General features: G+C 34.4%; 1 long non-coding RNA gene across 1 annotated transcript in view; it reads left to right on the top strand.

Moving 5' to 3' along the window:
- The window catches only part of LOC142229586 (uncharacterized), a 436,426-nt gene extending 412,912 nt beyond the window's left edge, over positions 1–23,514 (top strand). Inside the window, exon 6 of the long non-coding RNA XR_012720435.1 lies at positions 23,464–23,514. This is a non-coding gene — a long non-coding RNA (uncharacterized LOC142229586). The remainder of the gene's footprint in view (positions 1–23,463) is intronic.
- The last annotated feature ends 7 nt before the right edge of the window (positions 23,515–23,521 follow it).

The following is a 23,521-nucleotide window of genomic DNA, read 5'->3' as shown; positions in this document are numbered from 1 at the left end:
GCGGTATGGGTTTGTTGGAAGACTCACCTTGAAGTTGCGAAGTAACGTTGGCATTATGTTGAATTGCATTTTTGTTTTACATGCCTTTTTCAGTTTCAATCACGAAAATGATAGTATCAATCACAATGTTAATTGGACATTAAAAAAATACTTGATTGGTTTGATGACTCAATTTGGTTCGATGACTCAATTACCGATATGATGGTGTCGGTGAAGGGTTATGAAATTTTTAGAGTAGATCGCAAAGGGTTTGCAGGAGGAGTAGCTATTTACGTGAAGAAGGGTTTAAACTGCAAGCCCAGGTTTACTTCCGACGGCATCGAATCAATAGAGTACATTTTCTTGGAGTTTTGCTCTCTCGATCGGACAGTTCTTATTGGGAGTGTATACCGACCCAGAAGTAATATCGATATGGACCCTTTCATGAGGCAAGTGGAAATCTTTTCAACACAATTCGATGAAATTGTGATAGCAGGTGACTTTAACAGCAATCTTCTTGCGAACCAACAATTAGTAGGAGATATGAGAGCTCTTGGTCTATACGTGATAAATACTGACACTCCGACACATTTCACGCAATTTGCTAACACTTTACTGGATCTCTTCGTAGTGTCTACAGAAGACAATATTCTCCACTATGATCAACTATGATCAACTATCGGTACCTTGCTTCTCGAAGCATGATTTGATCTTTTTGACCTATAGAATATGTGTTCCATTTGGAACTGACACTTATTCTTACAGGGATTTTAGGAACATTGACTACTCAGCTCTGAGGCAAAAATTTTTTCTTATAGATTGGTCATCTATATACCGCATCGATTCCCCCGATGATCAGTTAGCATTTTTGGAGGATAATGTAACATCGCTCTTTGACATGACCGTACCGATGATTACCAGGACAGTAAGGAGGAAAGGTAATGGCTGGTTCACTTCTCGTATCAGGGAACTGATCGATCAAAGGGATTTGAGGTTCGCCCAGTGGAAAATCCTCAAGACTACAGAAGCCCACGACGAGTTTCGTGCTGCTGCTCGTAGGGCTGTGAATAGGGAGATCTCTCGGGAGAAACGTAGGAGCTTCGAAAGAATGTTTGGGAATGCTCTAGGTTCGGGAAAGACATGAAAGACTCTAAAGGATGTTGGTATTGGCAAGTTTGGTGGAACTGTTGATCCATCTATCGATCTTGATTCCCTGAACGAAACGTTTTCCACCTTCCCAATTTCTTCTGCGGATCAATCATATTATGATACACCGAATACTCCGATCGAATCATCTTTCAATTTTGAATGTGTAAGTCGTTTTGATGTCATCAGAAGCTTCCTGTCTGTGAAGTCCAATGCAGTCGGCGCAGACAACATTGATCCGAGATTTATTAGGATTCTTCTGCCTGAACTGATACCTTACTTGACATACGTATTTAATCAATTTATTACTAGGAGTATCTTTCCTGATCGCTGGAAAATCGCCAGGATAATACCCATACCGAAGAAGAACTCCGAGTATAGACCAATTGCTATTCTGCCATTTTTATCGAAAGTGTTCGAACACCTACTGCATAGACAAATCACATCACACGTATCTCAGTATTTATGTACTTCTCGGTGTTCTCTTCAAGCCTAATAGCATCATATCTCAGTGGCAGATCGCAATATGTTCAGGTTGGTCGGAATAGATCTGTGGCACTGCCAGTTTTACAAAGTGTTCCACAAGGTTCTATCTTAGGACCATTACTATTTTCTGTCTATGCGAATGACTTACCGGATGTCTTAACTCATTCCAAATCTCGGATGTATGCGGATGATCTTCAAATCTACCTAAGCAGTATCCCAGAGGAGTTTGATAGATGTGTAGAGAGATTTAATGAGGATTTGCGAGGGGTAGGTTAGGTTAGGTTAGGTTATGTGGCAGCCCGATGTATCAGGCTCACTTAGACTATTCAGTCCATTGTGATACCACAGTGGTGAGCTTCTCTCTTATCACTCTGCGAGGGGTAAATTTATGGGCGCAGAGAAACGGCTTGTCCCTCAATGCGACGAAATCCAAGTGTCTGGTAATCCAAAAGCGTGTTAATCCCCTGTCACTAACTCCCCTCGTTCATATAAATGATGAACCTATTGAGATTGTCAGAAAGTATAGGAATCTTGGCATCATGTTTAATGATTCTTTAACGTGGTCAGACCATATAACCATGATCTGTGGTAGGATATTTGCCACTCTTAGAACTCTTTGGAAGACACAGAGATATCTACCACTGAGAATCAAACTGCTCTTGGCGAAGACCTACTTAATTCCGGTATTGACGTATGGGTACGAAATCTTTTCTAGTTGTGATGCTAGGAGCAAACGGAAATTGAATGTCTCCTTTAATGCAATTATAAGATACGTTTTCGGTCTCAACAGGTATGCCCATCTGACTCCGTTTTCAACCAGAATATTGGGGGTCCATTTTGAGAACTACATGAAAATTCGTGTCTTAGTATTTCTACATAGGATTATTATAGACAAGGAACCTGGTCATCTATTTAATAGATTACGCTTTAGTGCATCAGGTAGAACTGGTAATTTAATCCGACTACGCCACAGATATGTTGTATCGGAGTGGCAATTCTTCATCCATGCGATTCGTCTCTGGAACATGTTACCACTAAATATAAAGACAATTACAAGCAGAGCACAATTCAAAAGCAAACTTTTTATATATTTTCTTTAATATTGACATGTTCCACAATAATAAGTAAACTACACTATCCATTCACTTATTTTCATTGTACTTATCATAATTATATTTTGTATTTTAATTGGCAATAAGATTCATATAATCTCTAGAAACGTTTATTAATTGACCCTGTTTAAGTGAACTTTCAATTTTGATATTTATTTATTTATTTATGCTTTTTATTTTCGTAGCAAACAATCATTTCTTTTTTACCTCATGTGTCACTCATTTATCTATCTAAACGATAATTTTACATTTCGTTTTAGTTAAATTAATTTTATTAAATTTTGTTATGATATAAATCTGTTCGCATACAATCAAATGTCTGTACTGTAAATTATAGGACCTTGAGTCTTGTTGTGCAGGAACCAAACTCAATAAATACAAATACAAAAAAATTAATTGATTTTATTAGCAAATTTCAATTGATGTTGATTATAAAACTCTAATGAGTTTCTCGTTAAAAACGCAATTTTTTTCAGTTAATTTATTTACTGATTTTGTGTTTTTGCTTTGGTTAAAAATTTGATTGTTTGAAATATATATTTAGTTAAAAATTGAAGAAAAAATCCATAATAGGCTATACACATTATGCTCGAAATCTACATTTTCGAGATTTGAAATCTACTTTTTATAAGGCAAATGACAGTTGAAATCTAGTAAAAGTGGATTTTGGAAGTGTAATGTGAATGAGGTATAACATTTTTTAATTGAATTAGTTTCCCTAGTTTAAAAAAAAAACTAACTTCAATCAACTTTTTAATTGGAAATATTTTGGTGATATTTTTTTCTGTGTAGGCACTGCCTTTGATTGGGAATAGAATCAGACTGGACTCATTGGTGGTGGGAGAAAATTTAGTCTCGCTATTATTTAAAATTGGTTGGTTAAGTTATAATACAATTTGCCAAAAAGAGTTATAATGTTATTCTGGTTTTACCGATTCGAGTTTTGCCGCCAAAATGAGAAATAATTTTAGCGGCAAAACTCGAACTCTATGCCAGCTTTTATTTTCGAAAGTTTCCGTCAACTCCTCTTGGACTATTTATTAATAAATAGGAACTAAACTTTGTTTTTATAGATCTTACTGTTTAATTTTTCACTGTTTCCCACTGTTTTAATTTTACTGTGTCACAATTCAAAAAGGGTACACAGAAAAAAATATTGTCTTGAGACCAAAGATTTCATGTCCTTAAAATAATAATACAAATTTTGCTTAGCTTAGAAGACGCATTTCTCTAATATAAAGTTTTTTCCTTGTTCAAAAGTCGATAAACTTATCAATGAAGTCGTGTTGTCCTTATAATTAAGTGATTTGACTTGAAAATGGGTATCATAACATGAAAGAAAAAATTTTTGGACTAAGGTCAACTTGACTTTAATAAATCTGAAAAATTCTTTAAAATTAATGAAATTGTCTGAAATTTGTTGCATTTGTGCATCAAAAAATCGTTCAAAAATAAGATGTTTTTCAATACTTTATTTTAAAGACATTTTTTACTTGAGACTTCTCTGCTTCTTTGGCTCGGAATCAATACCAAAATTGTTAAAGTAGAGACACAACCTTTGGAACCGGGCATGCTTTTTTTCAGTGTATAGTGCCATTTCGTTAGTTTTATGAAGATCCCTTTATAATTTTTATATTTTCCACTGTTTTTTATACCCTTCACCACTACTGTGGTACAGGGTATAATAAGTTTGTGCATTTGTATGTAACGCCAAGAAGGAGTAATCATAGACCAACCTTTTAGTATACGGATCGGCTTAGAATTAAATTCTGAGTCGATTTAGCGATGTCCGTCTGTCTGTCTGTCCGTCTGTCCGTCTGTCTGTCCGTCTGTCTGTCCGTCTGTCTGTCTGTCTGTCCGTCTGTCTGTCTGTCTGTTGATTTATTTTTTAGTGTGCAAAGCACAGCTCGCAGTTTTAGTCCGATTGTCCTAAAATTTGGTATAGGGTCCTGTTTCGGCTCAAAGACGATCCCTATTGATTCTGGAAAAAATCGGTTCAGATTTAGATATAGCTGCCATATATATTTTTCGCCGATCTGGTCATAATTGGCATGTATATCAACCGATCTTCCTCAAATTCCGTACATCCGAATATTTTATGGGTCTCGAAAAAAATGGAACATACCAGCCAAATCGGTTCAGATTTAGATATAGCTCTCATATATAGCTTTCGCCCGATTTACACTCATTTGCCCAAAGAGGCCAATTTTTAACTCCGATTTGGTTGAAATTTTGCACAGGGAGTAGAATTAGCATTGTAACTATGCGTGTCAAATTTGGTTTAAATCGGTTCAGATTTGGATATATCTCCCATATATAGCTTTCGCCCGATTTACACTCATATGACCACAGAGGCCAATTTTTAACTCCGATTTAGTTGAAATTTTGCACAGGGAGTAGAATTAGCATTGAAACTATGCGTGCCAAATTTGGTTGAAATCGGTTCAGATTTGGATATATCTCCCATATATAGCTTTCACCCGATTTACACTCATATGACCACAGAGGCCATTTTTTGCTCCGATTTAGTTGAAATTTTGCACAGGGAGTAGAATTAGCATTGTAGCTATGCGTGCCAAATTTGGTTGAAATCGGTTCAGATTTAGATATATCTCCCATATATAGCTTTCGCCCGATTTACACTCATATGACCACAGAGGCCAATTTTTAACTCAGATTTAGTTGAAATTTTGCACAGGGAGTAGAATTAGCATTGTTGCTATGCGTGCCAAATTTGGTTGAAATCGGTTCAGATTTAGATTTAGCTCCCATATATATGTTTTTCTGATTTCGACAAAAATGGTCAAAATACCAACAATTTCCTTGTAAAATCGCCACTGCTTAGTCGCAAAGTTGTAAAAATGACTCTAATTTTCCTAAACCTCTAATACATATATATCGAGCGATAAATCATAAATAAGCTTTTGCAAAGTTTCCTTAAAATTGCTTCAGATTTAAATGTTTCCCATATTTTTTTACTAACATTGTGTTCCACCCTAGTGCATTAGCCGACTTAAATTTTAAGTCTATAGATTTTGTAGAGTCTATCAAATTCTGTCCAGATCGAGTGATATTTAAATGTATGTATTTGGGACAAACCTTTATATATAGCCCCAAACACATTTGACTGATGTGATATGGTATCGAAAATTTAGATCTACAAAGTGGTGCAGGGTATAATATAGTCGGCCCCGCCCGACTTTAGACTTTCCTTACTGGTTTTTTTTTAACTTCCTTCGTTTGAATATTTTGACTTACTCGCCCTACGCAAAGATTATAGAAGAGGAAGATGGGAGATTGGCTACTGACCACATCAAACCATTCACCACATTAGTTTAATACTCGAACCAAACGCGTATACGACAAGTATTGACATAGCATTAAAATGCAAATAAAAAGAAATGAAGAGCATGAAATAAATTTCCATAAAGGGGAAAATGTAATTTTTTTGTTGTTGCCTAAAACTTAACATTGTTATGAAAATTACATTTTCCATTTAAAAAATAAAAACGAAAAAGAACTAAAAGATTACAAACCTGTATTAAACTAATCTGGTAAATGCAACATTTGGTATGACGCAAGCCAATCTCCCATCTTCCTCAAATCTATAATCTTTGGCCCTACGTTCCGATTTGTTTTGATGAAACAAAAAAAATTGTGCCCATAATGCGAAAATGATAAACAAAACTCATGTTCTTATTTTAAATTTCTTTTCTCTTGGTTCCGAATGAGTATTCTCTCCGAATACTCATTTTAATATTCACTCAAATCGATGATTTGACGGTGGCAAAGGAAAAGAGATATAGTTGTACGAATTTATTTCGGCATAAGCCGGCTATCATGAAAAACCTTTTTTCGGAAGGTTCAAGTGCGGTTTACTGTTGGGTTTATTGAACTGCCTGAATTTATGGATTTATGAAATGGAGGATGAAAATTCATCCGATCCGGTTCAAATTTGGAACGTGGTGTTAGTATATGGCCACTAACACCCATACCAAAATTGGTCCATATCGGTCTTAGTTAGGTTAGATTAGGTTGAAGTGTCAGCCCGATTAAGTTTCAGACTCACTTAGACTAAATATTCAGTCCATTGTTATATATAGCCGATCCCCAATAACACAAAAATTTGTCCATATCGGTTCATAATCATGGTTGCCACTCGAGCCAAAAATAATCTACCAAAATTTTATTTCTATAGAAAATTTTGTCAAATGTTTATTTCTATAGGAAATTTTGTTAAAATTTTAATTTCTATAGAAATTTTTGTTAAAATTTTATTTCTATAGAAAATTTTGTTAAAATTTCATGTTTATAGAAAATTTTGTCAAAATTTTATTTCTACAGTAAATTTTGTCAAAATTTTATTTCTATAAAAAATTTTGTAAAAATTTTATTTCTATAAAAAATTTTATAAAAATTTTATTTATATAAAAATTTTTGTCAAAATTTTATTTCTATAGAAAATTTTGTCAAACTGAATTATATACGTATTTAATCGGTCTTTTTTAATTTAATATATACCACGTATGGACTTACTTAAAATTTAGAAGACGGTGTTAGGAGGTTTTAAGATACCTTGCCATCGGCAAGCGTTACTGCAACCCAAGTAATTCGATTGTAGATGGCAGTGTTTAGAGAAGTTTCTACGCAATCCATGGTGGAGGGTACATAAGCTTCGGCCTAGCCGAACTTACGGCCGTATATACTTGGTTTTTTGCTGGGCACTTACAATAAATCGGAGGTATTTATTGAATTGTAGGAAAAGCCATGCACACATCCATCAAAAAGACTCTAAGTGTATATGTAACAATTATAACAATAGTGCCAGAAATAAAAAAATCGTCGTCACAGGCAAACCAGCAAACCTTTTGTGCTCATATTGGATATATCACATCACGATAAGAGTATTTTTCAAAAATATTGTCCACATATTTCGAAACTGTTCGTGGAAAAATGTTTGACACCCATTTTGGGCAAACATTTGCCTAGTTTGACCATGCCCTTAGTTTTTTTTTTTTTTTTTTTGAAGAAGACATTTGGACACATCATATTTCTTTGGTTTATACCACTGTGCATTTCATATTTTGTAATGCCTATTTTTAGGCGTCCGTTCTCATTTAAGCTAAAACGGAAGTTTTGATTGAATTTTGTTTGAAAACTTAAAAACAAAGTTGGCATAAAATGAAGCAATGATTTAATTGATAGGTATATTCCTAGTTACCTAAATTGCATTTGAGTCCATTTTATAAATTTGCATATTCCTATACAAATTTCCTACCATATAATAATCTATTTATCCATTTTCATATATGTACACAGAAAATATATATGGGTGGGGAAGATGCCCTATAAGAGGATTTCTATTAAAAATTTGAATAAAAATGTTTTTGGAAAATGAGAAAGAGAAAAACTCTAAGGTAAACAAGGAACAAACCTTGGAAAGCGGACATGAAGTGAAAATTTGGAGCTCGATCAAATTATAATTTGTTACACAATCCACAGCTTGTATGCCTTGTCTCCTTTATTGTTCCCTAAATCTGGTACTAGTAGGTTTAGTGCGATGAACCCCACAAAAAAAAAAAAAACATTTTCTGACTCATTCACGAAATTAACAGGTTGGCAGATAAGTCCCCGGTCTGACACATAGATGGCGTCGCTAGTATTAAATGCATATTATTATACCCACCACCATAGAATGGTGACGGGGGTATAATAAGTTTGTCATTCCGTTTGTAACACATCTAAATATCGTTTTCCGACTATATAAAGTACATATATTCTTGATCAGGGAGAAATTCTAAGACGATATAACGATGCCCGTCTGTCTGTCTGTTGTAATCACGCTACAGTCTTCAATAATGAAGCAATCGTGCTGAAATTTTGCACAAACTCGTCTTTTGTCTGCAGGCAGGTCAAGTTCGAAGATGGGCTACATCGGTCCAGGTTTTGATATAGTCCCCATATAAACCGACCTCCCGATTTGGGGTCTTGGGCTTATAGAAGTCGTAGTTTTTATCCAATTTGCCTGAAATTTGAAATCTAGAGGTATTTTATGACCATAAAGAGGTGTGCCAAAAATGGTGAGTATCGGTCCATGTTTTGGTATAGCCCCCATATAGACCGATCTCCCGATTTTATTTCTTGGGCTTATAGAAATTGCAGTTTTTATTCAATTTACTTGAAATTGGAAATCTAGAGGTATTGTAGGACCACAAATACGTCTGCCAAAAATTGTGAGTATCGGTCCGTATTTTGATATAGCCCCCATATAGACCGATCTCCCGATTTTACTTCTTGGGCTTATAGAAACCGCAGTTTTTATTCAATTTACCTGAAATTGGAAATCTAGAAGTATTGTAGGACCAGAAATACGTGTGCCAAAAATTGTGAGTATCGGTCCATGTTTTGGTATGGTCCCCATATAAAACGACCTCCCGATTTGGGGTCTTGGGCTTATAGAAACCGTAGTTATTATCCAATTTGTCTGAAATTGGAAATGTAGAGGTATTGTAGGACCACAAATACGTGTGCCAAAAATAGTGAGTATCGGTCCATGTTTTGGTATAACCCCCATATAGACCGATATCCCGATTTTACTTCTTGGGCTTCTAGAATCTGAAGTTTTTATCCAATTTGCCTGAAATTGGAAATTTTGAGGTATTTTCGGGCCATAAAGAAGTGTGCCGAAAACGGTGAGTATCGGTCCATATTTTAGTATAGCCCCCATAAGAAAGATCTCCCGATTTAACTCCTTGGGTTTCTAGAAACCGTAGTTTTTATCCGATTTGCCTGAAAAACGTGTATCGGATTAAGTTTTTATCGGTCCATTTGGTAATGCCTCCATATAGACCGACTTCACTTCTTGAGGGTATAGAAGGCGCACTGATCATGAAAATTGCTTGAAACTCAATGTAAAATTTCCAGATTTTACTTCTACAGATTTAAGATTTCAAATCAAGACGTTATTTTATAATTTTCTTGCACACTTACAAGAGATGTTAATGATTCCTCTAAAACTCAAACAAAAATGGTTCTTATAAATCCAGAATCTGATATAGTCCTCATAGGTGAAATCTTTAAATTGATCTTCGGGAAGTGTCCCAAGTCCTCAAGCCCTCCTGAAATTTCAAAGGAAACCCTAATATTTGGTTCATGGCGGTGGGTATTTAAGGTTCGGCCCAGCCGAACTTACTGCTGTATATTCTTGTTTTTATATAGTACCAACCTTCAAATGATTCGTGTCAAATTTTGACGTCTGTAAGTCAATTAGTTTGCAATATAGAGCGTCTTTTGTGAAGCAACTTTTGTTATTGTGGAAAAAATGGAAAAAAGGAATTTCGTGTTTTGATAAAATACTGTTTTCTGAAGGGAAAAAATACGGTGGAAGCAAAAACTTGGCTTGATAATGAGATTCCGGACTCTGCCCCAGGGAAATCAACATTGATTGGTATGCAAAATTCAAGCGTGGTGAAATGAGCGCGGAGGACGGTGAACGCAGTGGACGCCCGATAGAGGTGGTTACCGATGAAAACATAAAAAAACACAAAATGATTTTGAATGACCGTAAAATGAAGTTGATCGAGATAGCAGAGGCCTTAAAGATATCAAAGGAACGTGTTGGTCATATCATTCATCAATATTTGGATATGCGGAAGCTCTGTGCAAAATGGGTGCCGCGCGAGCTCTCATTTGACCAAAAACAACAACGTGTTGGATTCTGAGCGGTGTTTGCAGCTGTTAACTCGTAATACACCCGAGTTTTTCCGTCGATATGTTACAGTGGATGAAACATGGCTCCATCACTACACTCTTGAGTCCAAGCGACAGTCGGCTGAGTGGACAGCGACCGGTGAACCGTCTCCGAAGCGTGGAAAGACTCAAACATCCGCTGGCAAAGTAATGGCCTCTGTTTTTGGGATGCGCATGGAATAATTTTTATCGATTATGTTGAGAACCATCAACAGTGACTATTATATGGCGTTATTGGAGCATCTGAAGGTCGAAATCGAGGCAAAACGGCCCCATATGAAGAAGAAAAAAGTGTTGTTCCCCACCCACCGTATTCTCCAGATCTGGCCCCCAGCGACTTTTTCTTGTTCTCAGACCTCAAAAGGATGCTCGCAGGGAAAAAAATTTGGCTGCAATGAAGGGGTGATCTCCGAAACTGAGGCCTATTTTGAGGCAAAACCGAAGGAGTACTACCAAAATTGGAAGGTCGTTATAATCGTTGTATCGCTCTTGAAGGGAACTATGTTGAATAATAAAAACGAATTGTGACAAAAAATGTATTTTTGTTTGTTAGACCGGGGACTTATCAGCCAACCTTTTAATTGATCTAATTAATGTATTAATTGAAGTGTCTTCAATTCACATAAATGGTAGTATCAATTAAAAATTTAATTGAAAATCACTTAAAAAATTATTTAATCCAATTAAAAAATTAATTGATATTATAAATTTTTGTGATTGATTTTTGTTGCAATTAAAAAATTTGTTTAATCAATTAAATTTTTAATTGAATATTTTTAAAAACTCAGTTAAGATTTTAATTGCAAAAAATGTCTGTGTTTTTGATGTCCTCTCAGCAACATGAACATTATGTTGTAGATCTGAACACTGTGGGCTTTGTGCTTATATAAAGACAAATCGACCGATAACTTTATATGTTAGAAGTACATCTAAATCGGATCCAAAGCAAACTACATCTAAATTCAGAACTGAGCTTAGGATCCACACCAATAACTAATCTTCACATAATGCATTTAGGTTATCCTTCCTCATTTTGGATTATATGAATGTATACTGCACCCGCTGCTTGTAAACCATAGGTAAACACGTAAATGACTTTGCTTGATCGATATGTGTATGAATTCCATTGTGGTGCAGTTCACTCCACACTCACACAGCCGCATACAATTACCGTCTATCTAAACTTTACTGCCTTATCAACGTCATTTCAATACTGACGTTGTGTTTAGCAACGCGAAAACCCGGCAAGTTTCGAACAGCAAAAATGTTTTACAAAGTTGTAAACTGTGTATTAGATGGTCCCGATTCAATTCTAAAAATTTAAGGAAAAGCTATACTAAAATCGTTGTACCAGGACTATCAGGTCCTCAAAAACTATATCATATTGATCTCGGACATGAAGAAGAAGATGAAGAAGTAAATGAAATGTCAGGCCTCCAATTTGAATTTTTACCGCTTGGTGTTTCGATGTTTGTTTATTTACCCAGCAAAAAATTTTGGAAGTTCTTCCAAAGGCACAACTTTAAAAGCACTTCCAGAAGATGCAATGCCAATGAACCAAAAATTTTTTGAACCAACAACACAGTCCATTTCGTTTATATCAAGCACTGTTCTTTTCTGACTTTAAGTTTTTAATAAGACACATTTTACAGTTCATAGTAAACTAGAGGTGTGCACGTGAGTAATATTTTACTCACGCTCGCGCACACTCACGACCGAAAAATCTTACGCACACTCACGCACGATATTGTTTGGTACGACTCACGCACACTCACGAAAAGAAAATGTGTACTCACGCACACTCACGCACGAAATGTCGTGACTCACGAAAAATGTCGTGTCTGACGAATAATTTTATGTCTAATTTACCTTAGTGGCGTGTTTGAAAACATGAGCATGATTAAAATCGAGAGCGTTGTTAAACTGTTAATTTCCCAGTTGTCACTAAAATTGTAAATGAGTTCATCGCGTAGGCGTTTTATTTTTTCGTGAGCGTATTTTTCTGAAATTCGTGACTCACGCTCACGCACGACTTTTTGTTTGTTAATCACGCTCACGCACACTCACGCCTTTGCCCTCAACCTGTCTCACGCGTGAGTCACGACATTTTTCGTAATTCACGACAATTTCGTGTCACGTGCACACCTCTAATCGAAACCACGACCCTTGGCATGCAACTAAATGTATGTTTCTGTTAAATAAAGTTTGCTTAATCGGCTTGTGGGCGCCGCAAACTATCCCAGCAAAAAAATTTGGAAGTTCATCCAAAGGCACAACTTTAGAAGCACTTCCAGAAGATGCACTCCCAATGATGTTCTTTATTTTAACAACCCAGGAAGTTCTTTTAATTCAGTTTTTTATAACTTAGATTTTTCATTGAAAAAGTTAAAATTACCCATATTTGGGACTTCATCTACAATCTAATATGTCATGGGATCAACATATACGCCACTTGAAATCAAAAATAGCACCGGTAATAGGAATACTATTTAAGTTCAAATTTAAATTCAGTCGTGAGACTAAATTACTTATCTACCAAACGCTAATTCAAAGTATTTTGAACTACTTAGCCATAATCTATGGTTATAAGAAAACCGCAGAACTACGATATTTGCAAAGAATGCAGAATAAAGCTTTAAAGACAATTGCAAATCTTCCAATACATTTTTCGACATATGATCTGTATACAGACATATTTCCAAATATATTGCCTATACACGGAACATATAAGTTTCAATTACTTACATATATTTCATCAAATGCGTTAATAATATCGGACATCATACTATCGTACTTTTGCGGAGTCGGGCCGATGTTAATACTAGAAATAATCAACAACTACTTTAGGTCTTTAATAAGACACATTTTACAGTTCAAAATCTAATATACTACAATGTAATGTTGAATATTTTTTCGGAATCTTCCGAACATATCTGGAATATATTTAAAAAAAAAAACTTTGGTCGAAGCAGGGATCGAACCAAGGACCCTTGGCATGCAAGTCGGACGTAACAACCACTGCTCCACGGTGCCAAACTAATTGTTTGTTTCTGTGAAATAAACTTTGTTTATTCGGTTCGTGGGCGCCGCAAGCTATGCTATATAAATATAACTTATATGGATAATTATCTATTGATGACCATAACAGGTACATACACTGAAAAAAATATTGTCGTGAGGTCAAAGATTTCATGTCTTTAAAATACGAATACAAATTTTGCTTAGCATAGAAGATGCATTTCTCTAAAATAAAGTTATTTTCCTTGTCCAAAAGTCGATAAACTTTTCAATGAAGTCGTATTGTCCTTATAATTAAGTGATTTGACTTAAAAATGGGTATCTTAACATGAAAGAAAAAATTTATAGGCTAAGGTCAACTTGACTTTAATAATTCAGAAAAATTCTTTAAATTTAATGAAATTGTATTTAAATTTGTTGTCTTTTTGCATCATGACTACAAAGCAAAAAATCGTTCAAATATAGGACATGTTTTTCAAAACTTTATTTTAAAGAAGTTTTTTACTTCAAACATAGCATAATTTCTACTGGAAGTCGAGTCCTAATTAATTCGTTTTTAAAGGACTTTGATAGCATATGAAGAAAAAAGCTGAGAAAGCGAAAAATTAAAATTTGCTTCCTAGAAGCAAGTACACAAAACCTAAATTTAAAAGAGAATTGTGTCTTAAAAGTATACTTATTTGTATTCTCCGCTTCTTTGGCTCGGAATCAATACCAAATTTTTTAAAATAAAAACAAAATCTTTGGAACCGAGTATGCTTTTTTTTCAGTGTAGCTCAGTGGTTAGTGTGTTGCATGGTCCGCGGTTCGATTCTCCGTCCAGGCGAAAGGTAAAAAAAAATTTTAAAAATTTATAAAATCGTATAATTTCTTGTACATTGTTGGTATTACAGGAAAAGGTGTTAAGAACTAAAAAACCTCGAGGATGTGAGAAAGATGTGAGGGAAAATGCAATTAGCAAGAAAAAACAAGTTTTTTTTTGAGTTAGTCTTTATGAAATTGTTTTTACATCCTGGAAAAGAATAAACGTTTATCACAAAAAGTATATACTTTTCTTCCAAATACACTTCCTTACAGCGAAAAGCAAATGAGAAACGAACTTTGTTTGTCTAAAATTTCGTTTGGGAGGAAAGAATTATTTTTTTGCGTGTACTATTATTTCTTATAGAAATTGAAATAAAATAATACTAAGTGTAACATTGCCAACTAGCCTCTCCAATGCCTTTGGGCGCTGAGGCATATATTATATTGTAAACTATATGAATTTTTGTTAATAATAATAATAAAAAAAAAATGTAATTTTAACTTTTTTTGTTTAAAATAGGTTAAAAACAGAGTAAGAATTCATAAAATGGTACAAATCATTTAAATTTTGTCGAAAAAAATGCTAAATCCAATCTGAAAAAATTGTGAATTTTTGAAAATATTTGAGGTCAAACGTTTCCGTCAAGCGTTAGAATCCATTAAAATTTATAAAAAATTATACTATCAGAATATAACCGACAAAATTTGTTGAAGCAACCAATTTTGTCTGACACAACAGTATATAAAATAGTTTAAAGAACTACATTTTAGGCACATTAATAGTCTAATTGGCAATCACAACCAATAAAATTGCATTCGTTTGTTAAAACAACTAACTATTTACCCGATAACCAATGCTTGCGAATTTAAAGAAAAAATCCGTTGAATTCATTTTAGTTTTTATTTTATTATATATTAATGTATATTGTACACGGTTGAAAAAGAGTGTTTTTCATATGTTTGGCTATAAACATTATATGTTTGGAACACAAATTTTTAAACACAATATTTTTGAGTGCAAGCATATAATGTTCATAAACTAGCATAACATGTTTGGGACATATATGTTAATATGTTAGAACATATTATGTTTGGGACATAAAATGTTTGTAAATATAATATGCTTGGATGCAAACATATATTAATTTAGAAATAGCCTATAAACATATATGTATTTAGAGCTTAGAGCGCTATTTAACAGGGAGCGATATTGAATTAAGTTGGTGGTTGTTGCTTGTTATTAAAAAATTAACATTTTATTTTTCCTTGGGCAATTGATCAGCTACTTCTTTGATCCTTACAAACTGTGTGGTCCGCTGTTCGAATCCCCGTCCGGCAAAAGGTAAAATTAAAATAAAAAAAAATCATACAATTGAATAATTTCTTCTACAATGTTTGTATTACAGAAAAAGGTGCTAAGAACTAAAAAATCTCGTGGATGTGAGAAAGATGTGGGGGAATATACAATTGGGCAGAAACAAAATTTTGAGCATTCAGGTCGAAAACCTATGTTGTTAGCACCTATATTACCTGTTTATTTTCATAATTCATTATGATTGTAAATATATAAATAAATAAATAAAATTTTGAGCACAATATTGTTTGGGAGATTTTTTTTTAAGCATATAATATTTTTGGGTGCAAAATGCTCCAAATATATTATATGTTCACATAATAACATATTGTTTTTTGGAAGACAACATTATTGAATTTGGATGCAAAAATACAAAATGTTTGGAACTTAGACTACCCAAACATATATTGTTTAGACCAATATGCTTTCAAACATATTATATATTGGAAGAGATCAAACATATAAATGTTTGGGCAATACCCAAAAATGTATATGCTTGAAGCAAAATATGTTTGGGAGTATATGTTACAGAAGCGATTTTTTGTGAGCGTGTAGTTATTGATCAAAATGGATCTTTTAAAAAGCCTTTTATGAAGGGTAAAAGATAACCCCATGAAATAGCTAAGGTGGAGATTTGCAAAATCTTCAAAGGCACAAGCAAATATTTCCAGTTGTTGTTGTAGTACCATATTATCATCATTGGAAGCGTCCCATAGCAAATGAATAACATAGATTTTCCCAACTTCCGCCAATTCTCACGCCCATACATTAACTTTGTTAGTTCGACCACTCACAATCACGTGATCAATTTTCAGTGTGACTTGGTATTCAATCAGACTCATGAAATTTTTCTTATATATCGACAGCAGGGGAATGGTGAGATTTTGAGACCGATGATGAGACAGACAAACCTTATATTTACCTTTCCCAACCTCGGTAATGGTCACATTTGCTAAGATATCTCTACATATGTTATGGAAATTAAGAGAAATGGTGAAGAGTGAGTTGCAATTTGATGTTTATCTTACTTACCTTGAAAAAAAGATTTAACTTGATTTTTAAAATTTTATGTAATTAATGAAACAAAAGATTATTTGTTGTCATATATGTAGTCCATAGCAACAAGTTCCCTTTATAACTATCAAATCTGTTAACACAACCAACTTATTGGCCAGACAGACTTTCTGTTGGGTTTGGTGACACATTGGCAAAACAAATTAGTTATCACAACAATATGGAATAAATTGAAATGGTTGCTTACTCAATATATAAATAACGACCAATATTTAGTCGGGTGTACGAACTTTTAGTCACACAGCTATTATATTGGTTATAGAAACCATTAAACAAGGGAAGTAACTAACATTTATTCCAAACAACTAAAAATTGTAGGTCTCCACTATCTATTTGTTGTCGTACTTGAATTCCAACCAATTATTTCTCTGGGTGTACATTTTTTGTATTACAGAAAAAGGTGCTAAGAACTAAAAAACCTCGTGGAAGTGAGAAAGATGTGATGGAAAATGCAATTAGCCAGAAAAGATTGTTTTTATACCCACCACCATAGGATGGGGGTATATTAACTTTGTCATTCCGTTTGTAACACATCGAAATATTGCTCTAAGACCCCATAAAGTATATATATTCTGGGTCGTGGTGAAATTCTGAGTCGATCTGAGCATGTCCGTCCGTCCGTCCGTCCGTCCGTCTGTTGAAATCACGCTAACTTCCGAACGAAACAAGCTATCGACTTGAAACTTGGCACAAGTAGTTGTTATTGAAACTTGGCACAAGTAGTTGTTATTGACTACTTGTATATGACTACGGATGGTATTGCAAATGGGCCATATCGGTCCACTTTTACGTATAGCCCCCATATAAACGGACCCCAAAATTTGGCTTGCGAGGCCTCTAAGAGAAGCAAATTTCATCCGATCCGGCTGAAATTTGGTACATGGTGTAAATATATGGTCTCTAACAACCATGCAAAAATTGGTCCACATCGGTCCATAATTATATATAGCCCCCATATAAACCGATCCCCCGATTTGGCTTGCGAGGCCCCTAAGAGAAGCAAATTTCATCCGATCCGGCTGAAATTTGGTACATGGTGTCAGTGTATGGTCTCTAACAACCATGCAAAAATTGGTCCACATCGGTCCATAATTATATATAGCCCCCATATAAACCGATCCCCCGATTTGGCTTGCGAGGCCTCTAAGAGAAGGAAATTTCATCCGATCCGGCTGAAATTTGGTACATGGTGTTAGTATATGGTCTCTAACAACCATGCAAAAATTGGTCGACATCGGTCCATAATTATATATAGCCCCCATATAAACCGATCCCCCGATTTGGCTTGCGAGGCCGCTAAGGGAAGCAAATTTCATCCGATCCGGCTGAAATTTTGTACGTGATGTTAGTATATGGTCTATAACAACCATGCAAAAATTGGTCCACATCGGTTCATAATTATATATAACCCCCATATAAACCGATGACCAGATTTGACTTCCGGAACCTATTGGAAGACCAAAATTCATCTGATTCAGTTGAAATTTGGTATGTGGTGTTAATATATGGCCTCAAACTCCCATGCAAAAATTGGTCCATATCGGTCCATAATTATATATAGGCCCCATATAAACCGATCCCCAGATTTGACCTCCAGAGCCCCTTGGAAGAGCAAAATTCTTGCCATTCGGTTGAAATTTGGTACGTGATGTTAGTATATGGTATCCAACAACCATGCAGGAATTGGTTCCTATCAGTCCATAATTATATATAGCTCCCATATAAACCGATCCCCAGATTTGACCTCCGGTGCCTTTTGGAGAAGCAAAATTCATCCGATCTGCTTGAAATTTGGTACGTGGTGGTAGTATATGATATTTAACAACCATGCCAAAAGTGGTCCATATCAGTCCATAATCGTACATAGCCCCATATAAACCGATCCCGAGATTTGGTTTGGAACCTCTTGGAGGAGCAAATTTCATCCGAGTGAGTTGAAATTTGGTACATTGTGCTAGTATATGGTCGTTAACAACCATGCCTAACTAGGTCCATATCGGTCTATAGTTATATATGGCCCTCAGATAAATCGATCCCCAATCACACAAAAATTGGTCCATATCAAGTTCATAATTGTATATAGCCCCCATATAAGCGACACCCATATTTCAATTCTTGCTCTCTACGTACAAAAAGTCCATATCGATTCGTAATTATTTGTAGACTTAACTATACATAACTTTATTGTCTAATATATACCATGTATGGACTAAATCACAGTCTTTCGTAGAAGTTTCTACGCAATCCATGGTGGTGGGTACATAAGATTCGGCCTGGCCGAACTTGCGGCCGTATGTACTTGTTTTTTTTTTTTTTGAGTTAGTCTTTATGAAATTATTTTTACATCCTGAAAAAGAATAACATTTATCACAAGAAGTATATATTTTTCTTCCAAATAAACTTCCTTAAAGCAAAAAGCAAATGAGAAACGAACTTTGTTTGTCTAAAATTTCGTTTGGGAGGAAAGAATTATTTTCTTGCGTGTGTATAATTCTTTCCCGTTTTTTAGTTCATTTAACTTATGTACGCAAAAAATTATTAGAGTAAAGAAAACTTTCTCCAAACGTAATAATTCCATCAACTAAAGTAAAGTTAAATTGTACCGGTACCGGTCATGTGGCTGATTCATTTCCCGAAGGGTTTATAATAGAAAATTTTTTGTTAAATATATTATATCAGAATTATAGTCTGTCGAACTTGAACAATTAGTCTCCAAGGGTGAGTGCAAACTTTTTTTATCTGATCCATCATTTATTATTCTTCGCAGTCGCACTACAAACTTTAAACATATTCATAATTATCATATCATCATATAAACGATATTTAACGCTACAATAAATTTAACATAACCTAAATTGAATCATAACCATTCATATATATAAAGAATTAATGGACGATAGTTGTTTACCGTTTGTGCACAATATTAAATTTTCTGAATAATGCACTAAAGCCCATTTAACTTTACTTTAGTTGATGGAATTATTATGTTTGGAGAAAGTTTTCTTTACTCTAATAATTTTTTGCGTACATTAGTTAAATGAACTAAAAAACGGGAAAAATTATACACAAATTAGGCAAAAAGATTTACTAAATTCATACTTCTCACAAAATAGTTAATTATTTCTTTAAATTTGTAAATTTTACCAAAAATGCGTCCATCATGAACTGTATTACAAACACTGACATCGCGCTGACATCACACAAATAAGTAAATATTTTTCGACATATTCAAGAAAATTTATTAAGGTGGAATTACATACCATGCGTGCGTACGTTATATATTATTGTCAAAAAAAAGTTAAAATGTGGGAACTACTGTTGTTTGAGTCACACGACAAAAGTAACGTATGCATATGACGCATAAAGTTGACGAACTTTTAACTTCTCAATGCGTCGGGTGCGTTGACAACATTAAGCAACATGTAAACAAATCAAGAACCGAAAGTCAATCTAAAATATTGACGAGGAATTATTGATTGATATGTATTTTAACATAATATTCTATACTTTAAAAAGTGCGTGGAATACAAAATCATAATAAAAAGCACAGGGACAAGGAATGTGATCAGCAAATTCATTGGTGTTCCGACGCATTCTGTGTAACTCAATGGAAGAATCGTATTCGTCAACGCATTCGAATACAACGTACGCACGCTTGACCGCATTGTATGTAATTCCACCTTTAGAAATAATTAAATTTTTTCACTTTTTAAAGAAAATTTCGTAGTTCGAGAGGGAAAATTGGATTTCAAAATTGCAAGAATGTCTTTAGTGTCACACGAAGTTCATGATGGATTTATAGTAATATTTCCAAATTTAAAGAAATAATGAACTATTTTGTGAAAAGTACGAATTTAGTAAATCTTTATGTTTCACTTGTGTACAGATTTTTCTCGTTTTTTAGTTTATTTAACTAACGCACGCAAAAATTTATTAGGGTAAAGGAAACTTTCTCCAAACATAATAATTCCATGAACTAAAATAAAATTAAATTGGATTTAGTGAAATAGAGGGTTCACTTTTTTTAAGTGTAGAAGGGCTAAACCAATGCTGAAAAACTTTTTGATATTCAGCCGAAATTGAGATTGCACCAAAGACCGATAACGCCTATTCATCGCTTTCGTTTTCGTCGTTTGAAATCCAGCCATGCTTCATCCTCTGCCTCGAGTTTATTGGTCTTAGTTAGCTCCATTCAAAATAAGGATCAGTGTTGGCCTGTCACAAACTGTGACTTTTGCGACATACATTTGCGACGGTATAATACGTATGTCGCAAAAGTCGTAAACCTACTGTAGAAAACCTAATTTTGAATAGAAGAAATCCTGAACATTTTTTAATTTAGCATGACAGCATTTGCTGTGAGTTTCTGCAGAAATTTGTGAAAGTTTTTCCACCGTCAAGCCTATCGAAATTCCCGTTGGTGAGTGTGCCAAATACCTTGGGGTTATATTGGACAGGAGACTGAACTTAAAGCTAAGAAAGGACGAGAAAATCCACAGTTACCCTGTACTCGTGCAAAAGGCAATAGGGAAAATGTGGGGACTAAAACCTTCTCTTCGCACATACCATCGTCTTGGATATCATCGAATTTGCTGCCTAGCTGACGCGACTGAAGTATTTTGAGTTTGCGACTTTTGTTACTTTTCCTACATTTACGACACGTATGTGACGTTTACGACGTTTACAACTTTGCGACAGTCGCAAACCTAAAAAAGTTTGATACAGACCATCTCTGATAAGGATACAAACGCGGAAACGGATTTTCAACTATCGACTCTCGATGCGACTTCAGAGTCACATATCAACTCGTGTTTATTTTCCTCGTTTATCTTCAAACATCGCTCCAGTTTAGGGATACAAAAGACGAAAATCGAATTTTTGACAAGTGAGAGTAAATAAATTTTGAGTTTCGATTGATTTAACGACATATTATAAAAAAAAAACGTAGAAAAGTGGGGACGTCAAAAGTAAACATTCCAAATACCGCAAAAATTGAAAATGGGAAAAACAATCAAAGCGTCGAAAACGCGAATTTGGCAAAACTCGAAAGTTCATTTTGAAATCAAATAAAAAAAAATCAAAAAAATTGATATCGTTCCCACTTCGTCATTGATTTTGATCCAGAGTGAGTTCGCTCCCGCGTGATTTAGAATGTAACTCTTCGATCTTTGAACTGTTAAGAAAATCAATTTTCCAATTTCTCAAAATAAAATTTTCGAGTTTTGCAAAAGTCGACATTTTCCAAATTAGGAAAGTTGATTTTTCAGTTGTATAAAATTTTGAAAACATCAACTTTGGCGATTATATAAAATTCAACTGTCGACGTTCCGATTTACGAATTTTTATTTACAAATTTCCTATAAACATATATGTATTTAGAAAGAGAGACCGAGAGAGTGTGCTGCAAGTAAAAATGGAATGGAAGTAACTAATTGGCGCCTTAAAAATATATACACACAAACAAAATTTCACTAAGAGTTTTTTCTGTCTAACCTTAAATATATTATGTTTGAACAATACAAACAATCGGGAAAATATACATGCTTATAGCAGAATATGTTTGAGAGTATATCTTACACAAGCGATTTTTTTGAGGGTGCACGTTCACCATACAATTCAGATTTAAATTTTTGTTAAAAGTCGATTAGACTATTTTGATCACTATCAAAAGTCGAATACTTTTACCAATACCATAAATCGATTAGTCAATTTGACTTGAAATCAAAAGCCGATTAGTCGATTGTGAAGATCGAAAAAATCGAATGTGAACATGGCAAAAATCGACTACAGACAAAAAGTCGATTAGATGAAAATTTGATTTTGTGACTTTTGTATCCCCACTTTGCATATTTTTTTGTTGGATTTTTTATTGTTTTCGTCCGTAACCAACTCTTTTTTTTGGACATCCACTGCGTTCACGATCTTCATTCCTGAGGCACTATCCGAAAACTCGTTATCCAGCCGAGTTTTTCCTTCAAAAGCCATTATTTATCTACATGGTAAATTCTTTTTTATCATGTTTTTTACAATAAATTAAATTAATGAGTAAATTAATGACAGCTGTAAAATGTGTGCACAAGTGTTTTGGAGGTTAGGGCTACTCTAGTTAGGGTTACTCTAGTAGCGCTATATCTTTCATAAAGAGTTGTTTTCTAGATCCTTTATATATATGGAAACTTATATCACATTGTTTAGAATATAATCCAAGCTCGACCTACTCTAATACACACCTGCATATAAATAAACAGTCGTTGCTAAATGACGACAACAATAGAAACTGAACACCAAGAAAAAAAAAGACGTCAGTAACACACATGGCAACCTCAATAACAGGCCATCCAAACAAAGGCCATACTGCTCACAGCCATGTAAACTGTTAGCAGTTATTTGGTGCAGTCTAGCTGCCAAGGAGTAGAGTTCCTTGACGTTATCCTTGCAAAAGGTTTATTTGCTTCTAAACATTTCTTAAGAATAGTACTACAATCATATTTTGTTTTTTCTTCTGTCTCCCATTGCAAAGGACTCAAGTAAGTTAAACTGAGTCATACCGGCAAGGTGCAATTGCTGGTGCACACAACTGGATTCTTGATTTAATTGAATAATTGGATGCAAGCAATTTATATATAAAAAAAATGTTGACTTGTAGACTAGTGTTTGCAATAAATTTATTATTATTCTTTCTAGGTATATTGTCCATTATATGTAAATTATTTATTATGTTTTTTATATATATTTTTTCAGAGAACATTGACTTATTGCGTGAGGCGAATTATTCCCAGTGATTTTCAATTTTTGGACA

The sequence above is a fragment of the Haematobia irritans genome, chromosome 3, assembly GCF_050003625.1.
Source record: "Haematobia irritans isolate KBUSLIRL chromosome 3, ASM5000362v1, whole genome shotgun sequence".
NCBI classification, from domain to species: domain Eukaryota; kingdom Metazoa; phylum Arthropoda; class Insecta; order Diptera; family Muscidae; genus Haematobia; species Haematobia irritans.
This window is presented reverse-complemented; position numbering and strand designations above follow the sequence as displayed.